Source organism: Zingiber officinale, chromosome 4A (genome assembly GCF_018446385.1).
Source record: "Zingiber officinale cultivar Zhangliang chromosome 4A, Zo_v1.1, whole genome shotgun sequence".
NCBI lineage: Eukaryota > Viridiplantae > Streptophyta > Magnoliopsida > Zingiberales > Zingiberaceae > Zingiber > Zingiber officinale.
Window position 1 is genome coordinate 46,384,607 of NC_055992.1, and position 26,387 is coordinate 46,410,993.

Here is a 26,387-nt window from a genome sequence, read left to right on the forward strand (position 1 = left end):
ATCTACACCCGCTAATCTAAGACTACGCTGACCTAACTTATCATATATAGTAAGTGGTATGAGTGTCCCTCTGGTAGTGTCTATCCTAGAGGAGGAGAAAATCTGGGTCAGGATATGGCAGTAGGGCATATGGATCACTCCAGACGTGACTGTACTAGATGCCTGAATGATGTTATGAAACATATGCAGTGCAATGTCTATATCTAGGCGCTGGGTAAGAGCGTACAAAAAGAATGAGTGAGATGATCACATCTTCGAGACGTCTTGAGATGTGATGGGCAAGATGCATGCTGTCAGGACTCTGTACATAACATAGTCCTGAACTCGAAGAAGAGTAGACCTGAACTCAGTCAGGCCAAAGGGTCTCTCCTCCCAAAAAAAAATGCATGTAGATGTCATCTAAGGTAATATGGGAATAGGGATCACTGAATGATAGCTCCCTACTCGGGTAACATAAAAATGTATACTGCGACTCCCTAAGCTCTAAGCTAGTGCGAAGCAAGGAGGGAGTAAACTGAATGTCAGTTCCACCAACTCTGGTGGAATAGGTGCTATCATCAACCTTTTCAAGGTTGTGATAGAACTGGGCACACAAGTCTTGATTCACTGTAGTGTTACAGTCAACCAGTTTATCTAGGTGATAGTAGTCTATCATCTGGATTGCGGGGAGACAAAATTGGGCAAAATATTCCCTACCTATATACCTAGGTTTAATGGACTTAAAGGTAAACCTAGCAAAATCTATCCTATGTTGCTCCGAGGGGTATCTAGGGTCCGTAGAAGGGGCCCTAGCCGGTGTAGGATCAACAATGCGACATTTCCTATTTTTGACAATATATATATAAAAAAATGCAGAATAACTACAAATAAGGGTAATAGGGAGATGTAAAATATACCTAGGAGGCATTGTAGGGGGGGGGGGGGGGGGTGGGGGGGTTGGAAAGGGTTGAAGGCGCCTTAGGGGAAGGAATCACACGATTTGGAGAAGGAATCACGGGAGAGAAACGGACCGTGAGCGAACAGAAAAGTTTCTGTTCGTTTCTGAAATCTCGGATTGGAGGAGCCCTTATATGGTTTTTAAGGCGCCTTCATTGGGACGTTAGAGGCGCCTCGGAGACCATCCGAGGCGCCTTTGGTTAAGGTGGCGGGAAATTTTCCGCCGTGATTAAGGGCGCCTCCCTTGTGTGGGAGGGGCCTCCGCTGTGTAACGACCACCCTTCTTACTACTACTACACTCTAAGGATGACCGTTACTTAACTACTAACTCTACTTAACCGGTATGATTACAAATCACATGGAAACCCTAACGAAAAATTTCGACAGAATCTCCCCTGTACCGGTGACCATATTCAACAATACATGCAATATATACTCAGCCACAAGCGGTTGGAACACATATCAATCAACCATGCAGTATAATAAATCCAAAATAAAGAAAACAATTCCACAACTCATCACACCATATCACAATTTTATCTACTATGTCCTAATCACATCAAAATATCATGTACTATCTCAAATACTTCTAACATAGCAAAAGACAATAGAAACTAAAAGAAAACTTCTTTCTTAGTCCCAAGGCTTCCATAGTCCTGGCATCACACATCCTTCGACCACCTCCTTGTCGCCTTCCTTTCTATATCTTTTCCTTTCCTGTATCTGCAGTAAGAGGAAGTGCAGTCTATAAGCAAAATTTGCTTAGTAAGCGCTATCTAACTCACAAAAACACGAATATGCATGTATACAGAAAAACTAGAAACTATATGCTCTAAAAGAAAGTAAAGCATAAATATAACTGCTCATGCCAAACTAATAGCAAAGAAAACTAAGGAATCATGCTATAAAAGGAATCATGCTAAATGACTAAGCAGGAAACAAATAAAACTAATACTGCATGCTTCAAATTTAAAAGAAACTAAACTTACTAACTCTAAGCATAAATGGTGCCTGTTTCATTTGTTTCAAAACTTATACTTTATTACTTTAAAAATAATAATCAACTTCTCTTGGGCCCGGCATTGTACCAATTTGCGCGCATCCTTAATATGAGTCGAGGTAGCTAATCCCGAAACTACTAAGGTACTTCTAGGCGATCTTGTGCCTAGGGGCGATCTAGGAGCCCACCCAATGGACCTTGTGTCCGGTACATGCCATTAAAAAGTAAAATACTTATTTTCTTTTTAACTATAACTTCCTTATACTTGTTATTCTTTAATTCTCTTATAACAAAATGCCTTGGCATTTATTCAAACACTTAGTGTGCTTTTAATCCTAAACTTTTGGAATTTAGGATCAATTTAAGACCTTGGTCTTTTTCTTTCTTTTCTTTATCTTTCTTATACTTTTCTTAAACCCAAAATACTGTTAGGGTATTTTTCCATATGCATCTATAAGTGAAATCAACTAGGTAACACAATATGCATATTTAAACGAAATCTAAAGCCTCATTCTACAATGCTTTCTATTAACTATCTGTGTTTTTAGAACAAAGACTACAGCTCTAGTTGTTCCATAATTCCAAGCCCCCTAAGCAATTAGGTGAAGCAACTACATTAAACCTCAATAGTGCAGTAACATTCAAATATCATAAAATTGATGATTCATAGCTGCACAAATTCAGCTAACATAAGGTAAACTTCAACTCTACTCATTCTACAATCTTACTCCTTTAGTCATGATAAAGAGTGATCTAATCTAACCATTACCCTATCTAGAAGAAAGGTCTTGTCGTTAAGCTAATATTGTACCAACATTTAGAGTCACCTAAAAAAAACTAGAAATCATGCTCAGAATTATCTAACCTTTAAATCTCTTTTCTCATCTTCTAAACTAAACTTCTACTCTGAAGTTACTACTTGCATATCTAAATCAATCACATAATTCTCACCTATTAAATTCATTACAACAATTCAAATCATCTTTTAGTCTTAATACGTGATACTCACCAAAACAACATATTTCATATGCTCATCTTCACTCCTTCATCCACACTTCTACAGTAAAGGAATTACACTACCTACTTCATCATAAATATCAAAAAATCATTGCTGGATCAACCTCCAATTAGCCTAATAAACCAATACTTAATCCAAGCCATTCTATGTTCATTGCCTAATAGCAGAACAAAGGGAAACTAAAAGCTTAAAGAAAAATCTAACTATATACTTGGAATAAAAAGGCAGTTCGTTGCATAGATATATATATATATAAACTAAATCTGAAAATCTACATCTGAAATGTTTTCATGAAATCTGAAACTAACATGCTAAACTTAAAACTATAACTGCGGGTTAAAGGATTACTAACAAAGAATCTAGTAGCTTGTTAAACAATTGATAACAAAAGGGTCTAAACTAGTTAGAACTTGAAACTCTATAAAACTTATACTTCTTATACTTTAAAATATATATATCTTTTCTTTTTCAGACCTTGGTTTCTCTTTACTTATAACTACTCATAATCTTGTAAAAAGATTTAATGGAACACATGCTTTAAATTAAAGAACTATTCTTGCTCATTAAGGAAGTAGCAAACTTCAAATCTGCACCCTAAAAGTGGAGGACTGCATCTTCGTGATATGCATGTTGTTTATGCCCACGACAGTAATAGAAAGACTATAAACTACATGCTTATTATTAGAAGGTTGTGCAAGCTTATTATATACATGCATGCTATTCTTAACCTCTTCCAAAACCTAATTCTATACACAAAGCACCCATCTTTAACAAAATCTTCAACCTCATGCTATAGCAGCCCTAAAGGACTACTATTAATACACGGCAGCCCTAAACCAAGATTAAAGGGTATTAACTTATCCCTTTTGCATATTCAAATTAAGCTAGAGTGGTTGAGATACACGACAACCCTATAGATCCATTTTTAATACATGGTAGCCCTAAAACCAATAGATGAGATATATAAATATGCTACCCAACCTGGCATGATAAGTGTCACATAGCCCAACTAATCCAATGGTTAAAATACTAAACTTAAAGCTAACCGTGCTCATGGAGTTAACAAGTAAAAACTAAGCTACAAATTACACTTTGTATAGCTCCTCGTACCCAGTATTAGCACAGAAAACTATGATTGAATTCAGCTAACTTGTTGAAAGAAAACTAAATTAGCTAACCCGCTAAATTTGTAACAAAAGGAATAAAACTTGCGGAATTGAAACAAAAGGAATCAAGCTTGCTGAATTGAAACATAATAAATCAAGCTTGCTGAATTGTAACCTAATAAATCAAGTTTGCTGAGTTGAAACCTAAGTAATCAAACTTGCTTGTTATCAGAATTGAGAGGCCTAACCATTTGCCAAACCCAATGTAACTCCTCATCTTCCTACAAGAACACACGGCAGGGAACCAAAGAAGTGATTGCTGTGCTAACAGAACTTTACAGCACAAATTCGAAATCTGTAGAAACCCAAGCCATATACCTAACTAACCAACTAAAATATGAAGCCAACAGAAGTAATTTCATGGCAGCAACCCTACATGCTTAACGTATCACTTCCTTCCTTTGAAACTCACAGCAGCAAAGAATGTACAAGTTAATCTGAATCAAAGAAGGAAACTAAAACCTAATTCAAATCCGTCCTTCATGCCTAAAGTGAACAAATTCTTCTCTTCTTTCTTTAGGGTTCACGGCAGCAAACAAAAACAAGTTTCTTCACGGCAAAACTCAAGAAAACAAAGAAACACCAATTTAAAATCGGAACAACTCTTACCGCAGGTGAGTAGCAACTTACCTTGATTCTTGGATTCAAACCGAAGGAGAAGACCTCTAAGATTTCGATTGGCTGAGATCTTGGACTCCTCTTCATGCTCCCGACTTCTCCTCGACGCAAGAATCACGACGGTGAAGGAACCTTCGGAGAATGCCCTCGGCGGCCGCCGGAAACGAAGCTAGGGCTTCGTTTTCTTCGCTCGGCAAAATCGGCGCCGTCGCAGAAAGGAAGAGGAAAGGATTCGGGAGAAGTTAGGGCTCGGGAAAATTTTGCTCTTTTTTTGTAACTAGGGTTTCATTATTAACTATACCTTAAATATATTCCGCTCCTTCCTAAATTAACAAAACCCACTGGTACAGTTGGTTGACTGCTTTTCTGCTTAAAGCGTAGCTCGCGGGTTCCAGTCTCGGCTGCATCCATTTTTCTTCCTATTTATTTCCTATTTAGTAATTACTGCTTAAATAGAATATTTCTCCTTCTTTAATAACAAACAATCACTAGCACACTTGGTTAACCCGGCTTTAACCAAATTTCAGGTCGCTGCTTCGATTCCTCAATTGCGCACTTTTATTTCCAATTTATTTTACTATTCCTAACTACTACTTAAATATATGTCACTCCATATATAATTAACAAAACATCCGTAGACCAGATGGCTGGGCTGAATTCGTTAAGACTCGGGTTCGGGTCCGTGATCTTGGGTTCAAAACCCGGCTTCAACATATATTATTATTATTATTTTTACTTCTTCCTCTTGGTAAAAATACCAAACGAACTCCAAAAATTGTGTAAAAATACTCTAAAAATTTCTAAAAATCTCTAGAATTTTTCTATAGCATTTCAAAATATTACATGCTGGGCGACTAAGTGTCCCCCCTTTGGTTTTTAATAGTTTAAATAATTAATTTTAAGGTAATTAAAAACACTAATTTTAGGTTAATTGAATTTTCGAAAAAATAATTTTAAGTTAACTAAATTTTGAAAAATAATTTTAAGTTAATTAAATTTTTGAAAAATAATTTTAAGTTAATTAAATTTTGAAAAAATAATTTAAGTTAGTTAAAATTTTGAAAATAATTTAAATTAATTAATTTTGAAAAATAATTTTAAGTTAATTAATTTTGAAAAATAATTTAAGTTAATTAAATTTATGAAAATAATTTAAGTTAATTAAATTTTTAAAAATAATTTTAAGTTAATTAATTTTTGAAAAATAATTTTAAGTTAATTAATTTTGAAAAATAATTTAAGTTAATTAAATTTTTGAAAAAAATTTAAGTTAATTAAATTTTGAAAAATAATTTTAAGTTAATTAATTTTGAAAAATAATTTTAAGTTAATTACATTTTTGAAAAATAATTTTAAGTTAATTAATTTTGAAAAATAATTTTAAGTTAATTTAATTTTGAAAAATATTTTAAGTTAATTTAATTTTGAAAAATAATTTAAGTTAATTAATTTTTTGAAAAATATTTTAAGTTAATTTAATTTTGGAAAATATTTTAAGTTAATTTAATTTAAAAAATAATATTAATTACGAATTTAATTTTGCATTTGAATTAATTTGAATTATGAATTTAATTTGAATTTGAATTAATTTTAATTAGGAATTTAATTTTGAATTTGAATATGAATTTAATTTGAATTTTAATTAATTTTAATTAGGAATTTAATTTGAATTTGAATTAATTTTAATTAGTAATTTAATTTTGAATTTGGATTACAAAATTAATTTTGAATTTGTTAATAATTACCAATTTGAATTTCAAATTTGTTTCTCTTTTAAATTTCTATTCCTTAGTCATCTCACCCTATCTAAATTTTTAATCAGGGATTCCTATAATTTTTGTGAGATAAATTAGATTCAATTTTACGGTTTGGTTTAACTTTGTGTTAGATTCAGGTTTAGCTTCGGGTTCAACAAGTAGGCATTCTTTGGATAAACTTCTGGGCTATGGTGAGTAACAAGGACCTCATTAAAGTAACCATGCCTTCGAGGTTTTCCAAATAGTCTTATCCATTGAACTTAGTACAAAACCTTGGTCTAATTGGTTAGGTTCCATAAAGGATAGCTTCGGTCAGTTCCACTTAGCCAAATGCACCAGGTCGAAGCCATATCTTCCTAGACATGCGATGACTAAGTTTCCCCAACGTACTATCATCCAATGCTTCACCAGTACCATGGGTCAAGTTAAACATGACCCATTTTAATCTAACCTTAATTACCCGGCCGGGTAGTCTACTCTTGTTTACCCTTATCGGGTGGATTAATTTCGGAGGTGCCAGCTATTCTGGAGCCTTCCTTTGGACTTTAATTTGATTTAGTTTGAATTTGATTTTAATTTAATTTAATTTAATTTTAAATTTAATTTGATTTTAATTTAATTTAATTTTAATTTTATTTTATTTTTAATTTAATTTGAATCTAGTTTTATTTTTATTGTTTTTCTTCTAGCTCCCCCTGGATCATAGCCTCGATATGGTCTATCGAGGTAATGTATTTGATTCTTAGGGGCCCAATATTGCCCAAGTCCAACTTGATTGATCAGGTTGGACTTGGGGACCCATGCTTAGATAATTTTTTTATTTGTTCTTTGTATAAGTGATAAATATGACTTATATTTCTTTTTCGATTTGAATCCTAGTCCAGTTCTATTGTAGATTGCCCTTTGTGTTCCAAGAATTAAGTCAAGGTTCTTGGAACCCAAAGAGAATCGTTCTAATAGTTTCTCCAGATCCTTGACCTGAGTTTTCAGGTTGGAATTCTCTTCCTCAAGTTTTTGGACTTGAGTCGAGTTTCCAGTCTGAACTGGTTCAGTCAAAGATTCGGAGTTAGTCACTTCTTTAAGGACAGCTACTTCCTTTAGAAGTGACTTAATTCTTAGATTAGATTTAGCTAATTTTCGTAACAAGTAATTGACTAGATTGTTTAGTCGAGGGATACTTATAGAGGGATCGGGCCCTTCAGAAACGGATACGGATTAGTGGCTTCTTTTCAATTTTACTTCCGACTCGCTCTCGCTCTCGAACACCTCGATATGGTCTCGGGCCATCAGGGCCAGAAGGCTCGTCTGTTCGAGCTCGTCGTCGGTATCCTCTTCTGAAGATTCTTCAAGGTTGCTTTTAGCACCTTCTTCTTCCTCTGCTTCTTTGCATCCTTCTGATTGGGGCAGTTGGCCTTGATGTGCCCCTTCTGGTTGCACCCATAATAGATCACCTCAAACTTTACCTTTGAGCTAGGTTGAACCTCTTTTGATTGTACGACTTTCTTTAGGTCTCTCTTGTTGAATCCCTTCTTCTTCTTGTAGAGTTTCTTCACAAGATTCATGAGTTCGGAGTTCAATTCGTCATCTTCATCGTCTGAGTCAGGTTCGACTTCTGATTCAGGTTCAGTTCTTCAGCGTGATCTTGGTTTACGTGTTCGACTAGTATTTGCAACCATAGCAATACCTTTCTCGATTGGCTGTGTATTAGTTTGTTCATGCAATTCAAATTCTGAGAACAATTCGTCTAGTCTAATGGAAGTTAAATCCTTGGAGACTTTGTAGGCATCTACCATCGATGCCCACAATGTGCTCCTCGGAAAAGCATTAAGTGCGTACCTTATAATGTCCTTGTTCTCGAACTTCTGCCCGATAGCGTGGAGAGAGTTGAGGATGTCTTGAATCCGTGCATGGAGTTGACTTGCTGTCTCTTCTTCCTGCATTTTTAGATTATATAATTTATTGAACAAAATATCCCTCTTGATTATCTTGGTGTTGGAGGTGCCCTCGTGGAGTTCGATCAGCTTCTCCCAAAGCTCTTTTGCGCTGGAGAAAGGTCCAACTCTGTTGAGTTCCTCCTTGGTCAGTCCGAACTGGAGGGTGCAGGTCGCTCTGGCATCAACTTCCACCTTCTTGAATTGGGTTGGTTCCCATTTTTCGCAGGATGTCGGCTTGCCGTCTTCGTCGGTTGGCAGTTGTATTCCAGTCTTGATAATCATCCACATGTCGAATTGTGTCTTGAGAAAGGTTTCCATTCACCCCTTCCAATATCCAAAGTCTTCTCCAGAGAAAAGTGGGGGGCGAACGGTGCTGAAACCTTCTTGTTGGGCCATTAGAGATATGCAAACACAACGATAGAATAGAAATGCCCCAAGACTAGGTCTTGGATTAGTAGTGCGGTAAATAAAGTTAAGAAATAGCAAACTCGAGTGGTGTTGCACCAGCCTCGAGCAAAAACCGATTCGAAAAAAAATAATTAGAATATAGCTATTAAGCTAATTCTAATTGACTCCGAAAAAATTGAAAATACCACGAAAAAAATTGCGTGATTGGTGGTTGCACCAGATCAATGCGACCCCGCTTTGATACCAATTGTTGGATCGAAAGCGCTAGAGGGGGGGGGGGTGAATAGCGCTCGTGGCTTTCACTTTTCGTTTCGGAAATCTTACGAGTAATGCAGCGGAAATAAATAAATAAAACAACCAACACATAGAAGACTCCAAGATTTACTTGGTTCGGAGCCTAGGGAGACTCCTACTCCAAGGCTCTCGATCGTTAATCGCTTACTGTGGGCAACAACTATATCGCGCAAAAGTTTGTACAACTGAGAATTACAATAAGTGCAATAATTAAAGTAAACTTATACCGATGACAGCATTTTAGAATTGCGGAGCTCAGGGTCATCAGAAACTTGTAGCAGCACTTCAGGGTATTTTTGAGGCCGCGCGTTGTAGCTTGATCGCTTGGAAGATGATGTTCTGAGCCTCTGCCTCGAACCCCCTTTTAAACAGTGATGGAGGCACCTCTAAGCCTGTCCGAGGCGCCTCCAGGCCGCCGAGTCGCACGCGTGGATCAGCTCTGATTTGGTCGCACCTTATCCCACTGAAGGTGCCTCCAAGCTGCTCCAAGGCGCCTTTAACGCCTGGTCCAAGGAACTTCTAGTGACCTCCGAGGCGCCTCCAGCGTCTCTGGACAGCTGGCTTCGGCTAGCACCCGAGGCGCCTCCATGGGGGCGCCTCCAAGCCCCATGGAGGCGCCTCGGACATTGTTCATCCGAGGTCTAAATTGTTCCTTTGTTCCTGCAAATTATGTTAGTCCCAAACACAAACCCCTGCAAAACAAAGTTAGCACAGAAATAGTATGATAGATATACTTGACAGTTGTCGGACTGTCCAGGTCTGACTTCGGATTTCCAACCGGAAACCCTAGGTCGACCCGACGCCTACTGTTCCCTCTACGGGGAACGCGTCCTCACCTACTCCACTCAGGAGATTTACCTAATACAAGTGTGATCCTCCAGATCGACTGAACTTTTGCTCAGCGTTCGAAGCTTTTGGACTTTCTGCTGGACTTCCGCTTCCCGGCTGGTCTAGTTTTTCACCTGGTTCACGACACCAGGACTTTCCACCTAGGGTTACCCCCCCTAGGACTTTTTCCTGAAGCTCTCGACCTGCCAAGACTTTCCGCATAGGGTTACCACCCCCTATGACCTAGGGTTACCACCCTTAGGGTTTTCCTCCTTCCTAACCGCAGCTAGGACTTTCCTGAAACACTCAATTAAGTGCATTAGATCACAAAACAACTTAACTTTGAATTCCTTTGCCATTATCAAAACAACGGTCGATCGTCGGATGCTTCCCGCACCAACATTTTCTATTGTTCAAACAACAATTAATACATTACCCTTTCTACTTCAAATCCTTAGTTTCTAAGCATCTTCAAGATCTGAAGCATGAACAGTTATCTCATCAAAGTAAGATCACAATAATAAAACCATCTAAATGCAGGACTGAGAATGAGAGGAACAGGTCATCCAGAACAGAAAAAAGTAACAATAGGTTTACTTATATACATCAGGAAATCATAGGTTCTTGTAAGACACATGAAGCAAGACCTAAAAACCCTAACAGTAGATAGGAGTAGGAAATAGGTCAAATCCTCTGTAGAAGGCTTCTAAAATCAATAAGCAACAAAATAAATAAAAACTTGAAAACAGTGACGGAAGGAATTGGGGGCGATAGCTAGGTCAAATAGTGTACCTTGAAGGAGGAGGAGGTTATGCTAGCTGCGTACCTGGGAGGAGACGATCGTTCTCCTGGCTGTGTAACTGGAAGGATGGAGCGGGCAAGGAGCGGGCACAGCAGCGGCGATGAACACTATGGCAGAATCGCGCGGTATGAAATAGCGGGAGTAAGAAGAGGGGAGGGAGATACAATCAGCGAGCGTAAGAAGAGGGAGGAGATATAGGACACTAGGGAATTTTGGGTGTTATTTGAGTGAGGAAAATTAATATAAAGTCCTATTTTTATTTTATTAAAATTAATAGTTTATTTAATTAATATTTTAAATAAAATTAAACAAAAATAGTAACAATTAAAATGGTTAATTGATTTTAGGTTAAAACTTGATATGGTACAACAACACAATCTTCTTGGCACTATTTTTTTTCTTTTTAAATAAAAATGTAATAATAACACTAATAATGTCTAATAACAAATAAATTGATAAAAATATGAATTATCATGAAAATAAAAATTATAATTATCATTTTTAATAAAATTAAACAAAAAGAATAATAATAACAATAAAAAATAGGGAATGTAAATAATTAAGGACACTATCACATGTAATTAAAAAATAATCCAGACTTATTTCCTATGATTTTAATATGAATTGTAACGAGGTTAGATTTGATACAATGCAACACATTTGTTAGTTAGAGCCCTAGAGCCAATCATTTGATGATTATATGGACTCATGTATATCATATTCTTGTATATATATTAAGGCATTTGGTTTTTGGTTATTATGCTTATTTGTATTAGTGCCAGATAAAATAAGTATAGTAACGTCCTTGAGAAGAAGGTTCTTACCTATATCAATCGATTGGTTGAATCGATAGTGAGATGATATAGGGAACACTACTCTAAATCATTCCAAATCGAGTATTAACATTCAGGGACATTGTTAATGCAATAAGACTAGCATGTAGGTCAGCTCGATGACTTGATCTCACAAGTCATGGATATAGAGATATCAAGCTGACACATGGGTATACATTGGAGAATGTATACTGAATGACCCGCCATGAGAAGGTATCATGGATCGTTATATGAGTGTCATATACTTTCTCATGTGGCTATTAGTATGACTATTAGTCCTTAGACCTGAAGTCACCATGGATCCCTACATAAGGAGTTATGTACTTTGGTTTCGTCAAACGTCACCCGTAACTGGGTGGACTATAAAGGCGATTACTGGGTATATAACAAATTATGTAGAGGGATGTGAGTGATGTAGATGGGATCTATCCCTCCCATATGACGGGAGCGACATCGGTATTCTTGATATAGTGAGACCACGAAGTGCATGGCCATGCCCAAATGAGTCAATATGGGATATTGAGCTCATTTGATTTAGTGTGTCTACTTGGAGTTCAAGATTTAGATTGATTAGAGGATGACACGGTCTATGCCTCATATTGATCAATCTAGATGTCTAGGATAGAAGGACATTGTCACATATTGTGAGGAGTCACAATTAGTAGTCACAAGGTGATGTTGGATCTCGATATTTCTTGTAACTTGGGTAGTAATGATGTGTTGCTAGATACCGCTCATTACTTATGCTCCTAAATGGGTTTAGGGCATTGCCAACGTTACAAGAACCAATAGGGTCACACACTTAGGACATTTAGATGGAGATTTGGTTCATATGATGAACCAAGAGGATTAGATTCATTTGTTGAATCAAATTGGATTAAGAGTAATCCAAATTGGGCTAATTGAGTTAGACTCAAGTTAATTCATGTATTTAATGAGTCTAATTTAGATTATGACTCATTAGATCAATTTAATTTAATGAATTAGATTCATTATATTAAGTTGGCTTGAATCAAATGGTTAGATTAGATCAATCATGAGAGAGATTGAGTCAAGTTTGACTTGACTAGAGAGGAAGAGGAAGAGTCAAGTTTGACTTGACTCTTTGTTACATCATGAGTGAGGTGGCAAGATGTGGACCAATAGTGTTGTTCCACATCATCTTGTTTTGCCACCTCATGGAGGTTACAAGCCTCCATTGCATTTAATGTGGGTTGGCCACATTAAATGAGTGGAGGTTACTCATTTGCCACATCATTGTGAGGTGGCAAGATGTGGACCAATGGTAATGGTCCACATCTTCATGGTGTGCCACCTCATGGGAGTTACAAGACACCTCTTAATGGCCTTCACTTAACTGTAATTAAGTGGAAATGGGGGTTACACAACCAAATGTGGCCGACCACTTTAGTGAGGGAAAGGAAATGAATTTTTGAAAAAACTCCTCATTTACTCCTTTCTTCTTCCTCAAGCTCTCCCTCTCCCTCTCCTCTTTGCTTGGCCGAATCTCACCAAGGTGCTAGCACACCTTTTTTGTGAGGTTTCTCCACCTACGTGTCCGTGTGGATACTTCTAGAGGACCGGCGCTTGACGGTCTTGAGATCCGGCAACTCCTTGGAAGAGCGGGAACGCGAAAGGGCACGCAACAAGGGTAAAGTTCTCAACACATAGATCTAGGAGTAGATCTAAAGATTTTGAAACTCGTATTTGTATTTCGTTCGGTTTTCCTTGCACGGATCTACGACTTTGGGTGATTCGGGGTCTCCGCGACGCGAAAAGCGGTTTTCGCGGCCCGAAAAACCCAACAGTGGTATCAGAGCCACGTGCAAGGCGAGTACGAGTTTGTTTTTTGGTTTTATGAAAACTAAAGTTTCTGTAAAATTATGATTTTTGGGTTTTTATGAGTATTTTTCTCGAGTAATCGAAGCACAAGTGTTTAGTCGCTTGTATGCTTCGGCTACCGGAAAAATTTTTCCAAAACGGCTTCGTTTCGCCCCAAAATTTTTTGGGACAGCGGGCTTGGGTGCCATTAGATCACTTAGGAGCAACTCGCGATGGTTAGATCGCGGGTAGGGGTACTGCCCCTAACCCCGCAAGGGGATTTGCTCCGCGATTGCACCCGAAATCGCTAAAAACGAACCCGCCGGGAAGATTTTTCCGAAATGGCAATGTCTCGGCCCAAATCATTTTGGGACAGCGGGTTTAGGCGCTGTTGGATCGCAAAGGAACCCTCGCGATGGTTAGATCGCGGGTAGGGGCGCTGCCCCTGGCCCTGCAAGGGGATCCGTTCCGCGATTGCGCCCGAAACCGCTAAACGGGTCCGTCGGGAAATTTTACTCGTAAAAATTGTAAAAATTAATTTTAAAATTACAGAAAATTATGAAAATATATAATTTTGAATTATATATTAATTTTGTGATAGTCATGGCCCAAAAACCCAATGTGATTGGATTGTGTTGTAATTCATAATACGACCTGCGCGCCGTTATGTGTTTGCGAGTGTTGTATTATATTCGCGACCTGCGCGTCGTGCCTTCTCTTATATTCTTGTTGTAAATTAGATTTAGACTCTAATGTAACTCGAGTTTCAAATTGTAATGTACAAATTGGAGCAGTGGAGGGTCCACACGAGATGGAGTTCCGAGGCGGGCACGAGTAACACTAGGTGGTCAAAGGGAGGAGCTTGGAGAAGCTGTTGACCCTAGGTTGACCAATCGATCTTCTCATTGGCTTGAGAAGATCGTAGTAGGGCCATGACTAAATCACAAATAGATTAATTAATTGCTTGTGTATGTGATGCATATTTAATAAGTAGTTAATTAATTAGTGCCTTACGATTAGATTAGATCTAAGTCGTGCACATGATGCACCCTTGCGATTAGATTAGATCTAAGTCGTGCACAAGATGCATCCTTTTCGATTAGATTAGATCTCAATCGACTCAACTCTAATGCCTAACCGTGTCGTGATACCTATCACTACCTCGATCACATGTATTGTTGAATCTGCCAAAGCAGAGCAATACATATTATCTTGGTAGGGTATGGAGGGACAATCTTGGTCCCGCCTATCAACGCATGGGTGAATACAAACTCAATTAGATTGAGTATTCCTAGTTACTCGGTTGGATCGAGTCAACTATAGGCATTCCTCTAACAGTTGGAAAAGATAGGTCAAAATCATATCTATATTAACTCTCGGGCGTATTAGCCAAAGCTAACTCGAGTTTTAATATAAATGCGGATATTGATTTTATAAACAAGAGTTGCATAGAGATGTAATTGGTAATCGTTACCTACCGATCATACTAAGCCTTGGGCGTATTAGCCAAAGCTAACTCAAGGGTTAGTATGATGTGGATCTTGTCCCACAAGAATTATAGAATTCAGTGGGAGCATCATTTAATTAAAGGCCTAATTAAATGATTTTAAAAGAATATGATATTTATTTCTGCAAATTTTCTGTTGTAGATAACCATGACGTCGAATACGAACTCTTTCTCCCTGCGTTCTGTCCTTAAGAAGGACAAGCTCAACGGAGCAAATTTCCTGGACTGGTACAGGAACCTAAGAATAGTTCTCACTCAGGAACGTAAACTGTACGTTCTGGAGCAGCCCATTTCGGAGGCTCCTCCTGCCACTGCCACGCGAGCTGACCGAGATGCTTACAAGAAGCATCAAGATGACGCATTAGATGTGTCCTGTCTTATGCTCGCGACCATGAACTCTGAGCTTCAGAAGCAACATGAGTTGATGGGCGCTTACGATATGGTTGAGCATCTTTGTCACCTATATCAAGGACAAGCAAGGCACTGGAAGAGGAACTCCAAAGAATACCTGGAAGATCTTAAGAAGAAGAGAAATAAGATTTCTACTTCAGGTATACATGTTATAGAAGTCAACCTCTCTATTTCTTCATCGTGGGTATTAGATACCGGATGTGCTTCGCACATTTTTACTAATGTACAAGCGCTGAGGAATAGCAGGGCATTGACGAAGGGTGAGATAGATCTACGAGTAGGCAATGGAGCACGAGTTGCTGCTATTGCTGTAGGAACTTATCATCTATCTCTTCCCTCTGGGCTTGTACTATAATTAGATGATTGTTGTTATGTGCCTGCCTTGACTAAGAACATTATATCAGTTTCTTGTTTGGACAAGAAAGGATTCTCGTTTATAATAAAGAACAAATGTTGTTCTGTCTATTTAAACGATATGTTCTATTGTAGTGCACCTCTAATGAACGAACTCTATATTCTAGACCTTGAGAGCTCTATCTATAACGTTAATACCAAGAGGTTCAAATCGAACGATATGAACCACACCTATCTCTGACACTGTCGCTTAGGTCATATAAATGACAAGCGCTTATCCCAGCTCCATAAGGATGGTTTGCTGGACTCATTTGATTTTGAATCATATGAGATATGCGAGTCATGCCTACGAGGCAAGATGACCAGGACTCCCTTTAGTGGGCACAGCGAGAGAGCGACTGATTTGTTAGGACTCATACATAGTGATGTATGTGGCCCTTTCAATGTCGCTGCTAGAGGCGGTTATAGATACTTCATCACATTTACTGATGACTTCAGTAGATATGGTTATGTGTACTTGATGACACATAAGTCCGAATCCTTTGAAAAGTTCAAAGAATTCAAGAATGAAGTACAGAACTAGCTTGGCAAGACTATTAAAATACTTCGATCAGATCGAGGTGGTGAATACTTAAGCCATGATTTTCGTGACTATTTAGCTGAGTGTGGGATTCTATCTCAACTCACTCCTCCTGGAACACCACAGTGGAATGGTGTATCCGAAAGGAGGAATCATACCCTATTAGATATGGTACGATCTATGATGAGTCACACTGATCTTCCGACATACCTTTGGGGCTATGCTCTAGACACAGCAGCTTTCATTCTCAACCGAGTTCCATCCAAGGCCGTGATAAAGACACCATATAGGATATGGACTGGGAGAGATGCCCAGGTGTCTTTCATGAGGATTTGGGGTTGTGAGGCTTACGTTCGACGTCAAGTCTCAGACAAGTTAGGACCCAAATCTGACAAGTGTTATTTTATTGGATATCCCAAGGAAACTAAGGGATATTACTTCTACATTCCCAGTCAGCACAAGGTAGTTGTGGTAAAGACTGGGGTCTTTCTAGAAAGGGACTTTGTTTCTAGAAAGACTAGTGGGAGCACGTTCGATCTTGAAGAAGTTCAAGATGCGAACAATAGCACTGATGCCTCGATGGAAATTGAACTGGAACCACAAAGTGTTGTGGATGATGTTGTTCCACAAGGAGTTGAGGAACAACAACCGGTTCAAGTAGACATACCTCTTCGCAGGTCTGATAGGGTACGTCGTCAGCTTGAGAGATACTCATTTCTCTTGTCTGACCATGATGATATTGTGCTCATAGAGGATGAGCCTACCACCTATCAGGAAGCTGTGATGAGACCAGATTCCGAGAAATGGCTAGAAGCTATGAGATCCGAAATGGAATCCATGTACACCAACCAAGTATGGACTTTGGTTGATCAACCTGAAGGGGTAAAACCCATTGGGTGTAAGTGGGTCTTTAAGAGAAAGACTGACATGGATGGACTTATTTATAAGGGTCGCTTGGTAGCTAAAGGTTTCAAGCAGATTCATGGTATTGACTATGATGAAACCTTTTCTCCAGTAGCGATGTTTAAGTCCATTCGGATCATGTTTGCTATTGCAGCCTACCATGACTATGAGATATGGCAGATGGATGTCAAAACCACATTTCTGAATGGAAACCTACTCGAGGATGTGTACATGACACAACCTGAGGGTTTTGTAGATCCACAGCATACTAGCAGAGTATGCAAGCAGCATAGTTCCATTTATGAACTAAAGCAAGCTTCTCGGAGCTGGAATCTTCGTTTCGATGATGCAATCAAATAGTTTAGTTTCATCAAGAACGAAGATGAACCTTGTGTCTACAAGAAGGTTGTAGAGGACGTAGTTGTCTTCCTCATATTGTATGTGGTTGATATACTGCTCATTGGGAAGGACATCCCTATGCTTCAGTCTGTCAAGACCTGGCTAGGGAGTTGCTTCTAAATGAAGGACTTAGGTGAGGCATCCCGCATTCTAGGGATTCAGATCTATAGAGATAGATCTAAGAGATTGCTTGGCCTAAGTCAGAGTACATATATTGACAAGGTACTCCTTCGGTTTGCCATGCAGAACTTCAAGAAGGGATTTCTGCCGATGTCACATGGCGTGAGTCTTTCGAAGACTCAAGGTCCCTCTTCTAGAGAGGAGAGAGACCGCATGGATCAGACCCCTTATGCCTCAGCCATATGGTCTATCATGTACGCCATGCTATGTACTCGACCTGATGTCTCGTATGCTTTGAGCAGATACCAGTCAGATCCAGGTGAAAGTCACTGGATAGCGGTCAAGAATATTCTTAAGTACTTAAGAAGGACTAAAGAATATTTCTTGATATATGGAGGCAATGATGAGCTAACTGTAAAGGGTTACAGTGATGCCAGCTTCCAGACCGTTCAGGATAATTAAAGATCACAGTCGAGGTTCGTGTTTTGCTTGAATGGTAGTGCTATGAGCTGGCAGAGTTCACAGCAGTTTTACAACGTTTCCATCTCATTCGAGAGATTATCGATAGAGGAGATGTGGAGATTTGCAGAGTACCTACAGAGGCTAACATCGTAGATCCCTTGACCAAGGCTTTGGCACAGAGAAAGCATGATGATCACACTAGGTCATTAGGCCTTAGAGCCTATACTGATTGGCACTAGTGCTAGTGGTAGATTGTTAGTTAGAGCCCTAGAGCCAATCATTTGATGATTATATGGACTCATGTATATCATATTCTTGTATATATATTAAGGTATTTGGTTTTTGGTTATTATGCTTATTTGTATTAGTGCCAGATAAAATAAGTATAGTAACGTCCTTGAGAAGAAGGTTCTTACCTATATCAATCGATTGGTTGAATCGATAGTGAGATGATATAGGGAACACTACTCTAAATCATTCCAAATCGAGTATTAACATTCAGGGACATTGTTAATGCAATAAGACTAGCATGTAGGTCAGCTCGATGACTTGATCTCACAAGTCATGGATATAGAGATATCAAGCTGACACATGGGTATACATTGGAGAATGTATACTGAATGACCCGCCATAAGAAAGTATCATGGATTGTTATATGAGTGTCATATACTTTCTCATGTGGCTATTAGTAGGGGTGTTCATTCGGTTCGGTTCGGATTATTTGGGTTATTCGGTTCGGGTTATTCGGATTTTATAATTTTCTAAATCCAACCAAGAACCAAACCGAATTAGCTATAAACCAAACCGAATTACCCGAAACTAATTCGGGTTATTCGGTTCGGGTACCAATTAACCCAATTTTCTTTTCATTTCAAATTTTCAATCTTCTTCATATAAATAAACTCTTAATAATTTACATTTATAAATAAATAAGCTCCAAATTTGATAAAATAGTTTCATTCGATATAAGAAAAAAAACTTACACATTCCAAAGATTCCAAATATTATACTAAAAAAAATTAAAAAATATATATTAATTCCTTATTCGGGTTTCGGGCGGGTTATTCGGATGGGGAGTTAAATCCAAAACCAAACCATTAATCCAATTAACATTTCGGGTCAGTTCATTCAACCGACCCGAATTTCATTTAACCAAACCAAATAACCCGAATGTTATTTGGATCGGATGGGTTAATGGATTGACCCGAATAATGAACACCCCTAGCTATTAGTATGACTATTAGTCCTTAGACCTGAAGTCACCATGGATCCCTACATAAGGAGTTATGTACTTTGGTTTCGTCAAACGTCACCCGTAACTGGGTGGACTATAAAGGCGATTACTGGGTATATAACAAATTATGTAGAGGGATGTGAGTGATGTAGATGGGATCTATCCCTCCCATATGACGGGAGCGACATCAGTATTCTTGATAGAGTGAGACCACGAAGTGCATGGCCATGCCCAAATGAGTCAATATGGGATATTGAGCTCATTTGATTTAGTGTGTCTACTTGGAGTTCAAGATTTAGATTGATTAGAGGATGACATGGTCTATGCCTCATATTGATCAATCTAGATGTCTAGGATAGAAGGACATTGTCACATATTGTGAGGAGTCACAATTAGTAGTCACAAGGTGATGTTGGATCTCGATATTTCTTGTAACTTGGGTAGTAATGATGTGTTGCTAGATACCGCTCATTACTTATGCTCTTAAATGGGTTTAGGGAATTGCCAACGTTACAAGAACCTATAGGGTCACACACTTAGGATATTTAGATGGAGATTTGGTTCATATGATGAACCAAGAGGATTAGATTCATTTGATGAATCAAATTGGATTAAGAGTAATCCAAATTGGGCTAATTGAGTTAGACTTAGGTTGATTCATGTATTTAATGAGTCTAATTTAGATTATGACTCATTAGATCAATTTAATTTAATGAATTAGATTCATTATATTAAGTTGGCTTGAATCAAATGGTTAGATTAGATCAACCATGAGAGAGATTGAGTCAAGTATGACTTGACTAGAGAGGAAGAGGAAGAGTCAAGTTTGACTTGACTCTTTGCTACATCATGAGTGAGGTGGCAAGATGTGGACCAATAGTGTTGTTCCACATCATCTTGTTTTGCCGCCTCATGGAGGTTACAAGCCTCCATTGCATTTAATGTGGGTTGGCCACATTAAATGAGTGGAGGTTACTCATTTGCCACATCATTATGAGGTGGCAAGATGTGGACCAATGGTAATGGTCCACATCTTCATGGTGTGCCACCTCATGGGAGTTACAAGACACCTCTTAATGACCTCCACTTAATTGTAATTAAGTGGAAATGGGGGTTACAAAACCAAATGTGGCCGACCACTTTAGTGAGGGAAAGGAAATGAATTTTTGAAAAAATTCCTCATTTACTCCTTTCTTCTTCCTCAAGCTCTCCCTCTCCCTCTCCTCTTTGCTTGGCCGAATCTCACCAAGGTGCTAGCACACCTTTTGTGTGAGGTTTCTCCACCTACATGTCCGTGTGGATACTTCTAGAGGTGTAACGACCCGCCTTCTACTACTAAGCTGTAAGGCCGATCGTTACGTAATGCTGTGCTAAATTACTATTGCGGAAATCTGGATTGATTAAAATTTTACTAAACTGATCTCTGTAAAATCTGAACTTAATATTCTAGGTGTACCTAGGGGTTGTACACATGCTAGGGAGGATAATCTATGCTTCTTGGATGTCCTGCTAGCTGTAATTAGGCATTTCAATCGATCCATGAATCGATTGAGCTGTCGGATCGATCCAGTGATCGATCCAGCTCGATACTGGCACGGAGAGGGACCCTGGATCGGTCGGCTGACCGATCCACAAGATATGCCGCTTCTGTGTGTTTCTGTGTGTGGCTGGATCGGTCTACCGACCGATCCAGGAGCACACTGATCGGTCGGTAGACCGATCAGTGAGCGTCTGTGCTCTCTGTTCGCACATGGATGCCAACTCTCTGTTCGCGCATGGATCGGTCAGATGACCGATCCAGCGTCCAACCCAAACTCTGATCGGTCTGCAGACCGATCTGGGTTCTGATCTCACCCTGAAACTCTGATTTCAGCACTCTGGCGCGCCAAAACCTCACACAACAATTCTAAAATCAATTGGAATATATTCTAGCAACTATTAACCATCATTCTAACATAATTACTAACAAACTAAATAAATCTCCCATGGTTTAAACATTCTAAGGTCTAGAAATGCATGAAAGAAGAAATACTAAGAATTCAACTATTTAAGCTTGTTAAAACCCCTGAGGATCTTTTATTACAGTTCCTGCCACACACACCATCTTTGCATTGAACTCCAGCTTCCTCTGCTAGTCCATTTTCCCTTTACCTTTATCTGCAGTATAAGGAAAGTAGAATCTGTAAGCTTAAAGCTTAGTAAGAAACCAACTACCTCACTAAAACATGCAACGATGCAAACATGCTTTTAAAGAATGCTATTTGAAATCATGTACTGGCATGACATACTCTGGTTGCAAGCATAAACTGAAATAACTGAACATGTAAGCTGAAGCATGGCATAACAGGCTAATCACATAGAACAATAATAGAGAACTAAGCTAACTGAAGCTAACCTGAAGCTGAAATCAAACTCAACTAACATAACTGATTTTATGAGTTTTGAAAACTAATAGCATAGTAGATCAAAATAATAATCATGTGCTGTTGGGCCCGGCAACTGTACTTACTGTGCGCGCATCCCTAACTAAACCCGGGTTTGCAAGTCCCGAATTTGGTAGGGTTTACTAGGTTATCTGAACCTAGGGACGACTGTGGGAGTCCAACCCAATGGATATCTAATCCGGTACAGTGCCAACTGAAAGGTAAAATACTGAATATAGCTAAACTGTTCTAAATTGCTGTTTCTAGGTTATCTGGACCTAGAGCTAGATTGTCTGAACCCAAAGGCGACTGTGGGAGCCCATCCATTGGACCGTAGTCCCATATAAACTAGAATAAACTGATTTACTGATTTAGATGCTTCTAATGCATTCAACTGAGCTGTTAAAATGCCTAGTTTGCATTTTTACTTAACTAGCTATTTTATCGAACACTTGGTGTGCCCCAACTCTCCTCTCTATTAGGGAGACTACTTCTAGGCACCCGACAACGTCTAGAAACCCCCACTGAAGAGGGATTACGTGTCCGACCCATCTAGAAGTGCTCACTAAATCCCTAAACCTGAGAGGAGGGTCAATTTCACGCTATGCGTCGATAAAAATCTACATATAGCTAAACTAATGCGTAGAAAACCCAAACGGAGCTACTCATACTGCAGGTGAGGGGTTTCTTACCTCGTACGCTAATTTCCTTACAATTCTATTCGCTAGAATTCCGGTGGAGACGACTTCTCGACGATCTTCTCGCGTCTAAGCGTTCCCCTCGCGAAGGAGAGTGTCCTCGTGCCGGAGTTATCGCCGGAAGATGTCCTTGGGGCCCTAGGGAGAGAACCCTAGGTCTTCCTTGTGGTTGGCGCTGAGAGAAGGAGAGAAGAAGGGTGTTCGGCGTGTGGGTTTGGAGGGGAGGAGTTTGCCGAACCAAATTCTAAAATAAACCAAACCCAACCTAACTCTTCTATTTATATTAAGTGGATAATTGAACCCAACTCTAATATAAATATAATTGATTCCTCTTTCTTTCAGCACGGCCCTGCTGGGTTCACCGGTTACTAAGGCTAACTAAAAGTTATCGGATCCGAGGGGTTCCGGGTTTGATTCCCGCCTAAGCTATTTTACAGTTCTAATTATTTTTGCTGATTCCGCTACTCGGAAAATTCCGGAAAAATATCTAAAAATCCCAGAAAAATCATAGAATATTTCTAAAATAGTTTTGAGAATTTTCGGGCGTTACAATCCCCCATACCTTATAAAAAGTTCATCCTCGAACTTAGAATAATTCTGGGTACTTCTGTCTCATGCTGGCTTCTGTCTCCCATATTACCTCTTCTGCTGTGTGACTGTGCCAAATGACTTTGACTAATGGTACTTCCTTGTTCTGCAATTTCTTAACTGCTCGGTCTATTATCTGAATAGGCCGACTGTCATAGCTGAGGTCTTCGCGGATTTGTACCAACTGGGGCTCAATCACCTGGGTGGCATCTGGGATATGCTTCTTCAGCATAGAGACATGAAATACATTGTGGACAGCTGACATTTCCTGAGGTAGCTCTAGCTCATATGCTACCTTGCCCACTCTTCTGCTGATAAGATATGGTCCCACATAACGGGGACTTAGCTTGCCCTTCTTCCCAAAACACATTACTCCCTTCATGGGAGCTACTCTGAGGAACACTGAATCCCCAACTGAAAACTCTAAAGGTCTGCGCCGTATATCAGCATAGCTTTTCTGGCGGCTCTGAGCTGTCTCTATCCTTTGGCGGATCTGCTGTATAGCTGCTGTGGTATCTGCCACTAGATCTATCTGAAGTTCTAGTTCTTTCTGTTCACCACTCTCATACCAGCAGATTGGAGATCTACACCTCCGCCCATAGAGAGCCTCATAAGGTGCCATACCGATAGTGGCCTGATAGCTGTTGTTGAATGCAAATTCTGCTAAACTCAGATATTTGCACCAACTTCCCTTGAAATCTAGGGCACATGCTCGGAGCATATCTTCGAGTACCTGATTTACCCGCTCCATCTGTCCATCGGTCTGAGGATAGAAGGCTGTGCTAAACTTCAACTTCGTGCCCAAAGCTGACTGTACACACTCCCAGAAGTGTGATGTGAACCTACTGTCTCTGTCTGAGATAATGGTTCGTGGGACTCCATGTAATCTAACGATCTCCTTGAGATACAACTGAGCTAGCTGTTCCATGGAGTAGGATATCCTGATAGCTAAGAAGTGGGCTGATTTAGTCAATCTGTCGACTATTACCTAGATGGTATCAAAACCATTCGTGGTTCTGGGTAATCCCACTATAAAATCCATAGAAATGTCTTCCCACTTCCATTCTGGTATCTGTATGGGCTGCAAAACTCCCCCTGGTCTCTGATGTTCTGCCTTAACCCTCTGGCAGGTTAGGCAGGTGCTGATATATCGAGCGACGTATCTCTTCATCCGAGGCCACCAAAAATGTTTCTTCAAGTCCTGGTACATTTTGGTGGAGCCAGGATGCATCGCATAGGGAGTCTTGTGAGCCTCATCTAAAACCTTTTTTTTGAGTTCCTCCTGATCTGGAACACATAGCCTGTCACCAAAATACAACACCCCGCTATCTGATATTCTGAACTCTCCACTTTCTGATTATGCTAAACCTTGTTTGATTCTCTGAATTTCAGGATCCTGCTCCTGAGCTGCCTGGATGTCACCAAGCAAGGTAGACTCTAAGGTCATAGTAGAGAGCTGTCCGACTATGAGTTCGAGACCGAGATCTGTGATCTCTTTCTGTAGGGGTGGTGACATGGCTGCTAGAGATAATAAGGTAGCACTGGACTTTCTGCTAAGTGCATCTGCTACCCTATTTGCTTTTCCTGGGTGGTAGAGGATGTCTATGTCGTAGTCCTTGACCAGCTCTAGCCATCTGCGCTGTCGCATATTCAGATCCTTCTGAGTGAAGAAGTACTTCAGACTCTGATGATCTGTATACACTCTGCACTGAGCTCCATACAAGTAATGTCTCCAAATCTTGAGAGCGAACACTACTGCTGCAAGCTCAAGGTCATGAGTAGGATAGTTCTTCTCATAATCCTTGAGTTGTCTGGAGGCGTAGGCGATCACCTTGCCATTTTGCATCAGCACTGCTCCTAGTCCCAACTTAGAGGCATCACTATAAATATCGAAGCTATCTGCGTTCTCTGGTAGAGTCAGAATAGGTGCACTGGTCAATCTCCTTTTCACCAAACTGTTCTCCTGATCCTCGTCCCCTGAAATTTTCTATTCTTTCGGTAAGAGTCGGTGGGGAGGCTATCCCGAGAAGTCCTCACGAATTTCTGTAGTAACACGCTAATCCCGTAAAGCTTCGATCTCACCGACGTTCTTGGGTCTTTTCCATTGCTCACGACTTCTATCTTCTGGGTCTACCATGATACCATCCTTTGAGATGATGTGACCAGAAGGACACTGATCTAGCCAAAATTCACATTTGGTGAACTTGGCGTCTGATTCTATCAAGGGTGCAATCGCGTGTGCTCTGCGTGTTCTTCCTGAGTTCTGGAATAGATAAGAATGCCATCGATGAACACGATAACGAACTTATCTAAATATTCCCTGAATACTCTGTTCATGAGATCCATGAAAGTAGCTAGAGCATTTGTCACGCCAAAGGGCATGACTACGAACTCGTAATGTCCGTATCTAGTTCTGAATACTGTCTTGGGTACGTCCCCTTCTTTAACCTTCACCTGATGATAACCTGATCTGAGGTCTATCTTAGAGAACACTGCTGCTCCTTTTAGCTGATCGAACAGGTCATCTATTCTGGGAAGAGGATACCTGTTCTTGATTGTGACTTGGTTCAGTGCCCGGTAGTCTATATACAGGCGCATGGTCCCGTCCTTCTTCTTCACGAACAATACAGGCCCCATGGTGAGTGACTAGGGCGTATGAAGCCTTTGTCAAGCAGCTCCTGTAATTGCTCATGAAGTTCTTTCAGTTCTGCTGGAGCCATGCGATAAGGCGCTTTGGAGATCGGATTGGTACCGGGAATGAGCTCTATCTCAAATTCAATCTCCCTGTCTGGTGTTAATCCTGGTAACTCTTCAGGGAAGACTACTGGGTAGTCACATACGACTCGGACCTCTGCTAGCTGTTGGTCCTTGTCCTGTCTGGTACTGACTATGTGTGCTAAGAATCCCGTACACCCTGAATCCATCAACCTCTGCGCCTTCATAGCTGAGAGAAACTTCTTGGCCTTTCTCTTGGGTTCTCCTATGTACTCAAACTGCACTTCTGCTTCAGGTTGGAATATGACTTTCTGTTTACGGCACTCTACGGAAGCACCGTATCTGATCAGGAAGTCCATCCCAAAGATGACGTCGTAGTCGGTCATATTAATCACTATCAGATCGCAAAAGAGCTCTCTGTCTGCTATAGTGAACGACACTGCTCTGAGCCAGTGCGTTGATGCCATAATTTCTCCTGAAGGTAACGTCGTCAAAAACTGACTGCTGAGTACCTCTGGAGGTATTGCTAACTTCTCAGCAAATGCCCTGGATATATATGAATGGGTTGCCCCAGTATC